Here is a 1,330-nt window from a genome sequence, read left to right on the forward strand (position 1 = left end):
TTAAACCGCTTCCTCGCTGTGCTAGGGTGTGTGTCTAAGTAGAGCGTCGCCGCATTACGACGTGCCCGCCTACAGCCTCTCTTTAAAGTGACGTCAGTGCTTATTAAAATGAAATCAATATATTTTGGTTTTAGCTACAGGTTTCCCTCGGATAACTTATCCCCTCATAACTTTTAACCTTACGTAACTAATAGGGTTTAACTAATAACTAATAAGTAATAAGATTTAGAAAAACATAAGTTTTTCGATGCAGAAAAATTATTACACAGCACATCACTAAGCTAGTGCAGCCATAAATCCAAGGTACGTTGCGTATTACTGCTGTACGTATGGAAATTTGAAGGTCCCGAATGCGCTTATGGAAGGCCCTTTTAAAAGAATTTGACAGATCAAGAAGTGTGGCAGTTATAGCTAAGGAGTTAAGCTTTTCATGCTTGCTAACCTGAACTTCCTTCACATGCTCTGGTTCCTAATTCTCATCCTCTTCTGCCCGCTGAATCTTTGCAATAATTTCCTCATCATCCAGCTCCCGGTGCGCAACCTTCTCCTGATTTGGATTCAATAAATACTCAATTGCCATAGGGTTCCTCAGTGGTGGCCTCTCTAAGGCTTCATGCAGCTCTAGTTCAATTCCCTGCTCCTCCGTGTGCACCATCTGCTATTGCGGTGCTGCTGCAAAGAGGCCCGTATGCCTGAAGCATTTTACCACTGTGGTATCTGAAATATCCTCCTATGCCCCCAAACACCACCGCATTGCTGTTAGCTGGTCAACCTTGTAGGTGTTGGCCTCCCCTCGCTCATCTCGGTCCACGGCATTCTGAATGTGAAAGCGCCTGTAATAGCGCTTGATGAGGCAATGATGCCAACATCCATGGGCTGAATTTTTGATGTGCAGTTTGGTGGAAGGAAAGCGACCTTGATATTCCCAAGCTTCAGTTCTTCCATTCTATGAGACGAAGCATTATTTAGCAAGAGAAGAATCTTTCTGCCCTTTCCCTGGCAAGGCTTGGTTAAACTGAACTCCAGGTACACTTGCAATATCACATGAGATATAACTTATCCTCATGTCATTATCAAATTTCTTTAGCCACTCTTGGAAGAGGTCTCCAGTCATCCATGCCTTCTTGTTGTTTCTGTAATAGAACCCCAGCCGTTCTCCTGTCTGCCGTTTGAAACAGCGTGGCATCTTGGATTTCCCAATGAAAAAGGTTTTAGCTTCTCGGAGCCATCAGCATTGGCGGTAAATGCGATAGTGAAACGCGTCTGAATGCGAGAGAAAGAACCAGAAGATTTTTAAAGTAAAGTACAGTTAGGATAAGGTACTCAAAAT

The sequence above is a fragment of the Bremia lactucae genome, linkage group LG3 (genome assembly GCF_004359215.1).
Source record: "Bremia lactucae strain SF5 linkage group LG3, whole genome shotgun sequence".
Lineage (NCBI taxonomy): Eukaryota > Oomycota > Peronosporomycetes > Peronosporales > Peronosporaceae > Bremia > Bremia lactucae.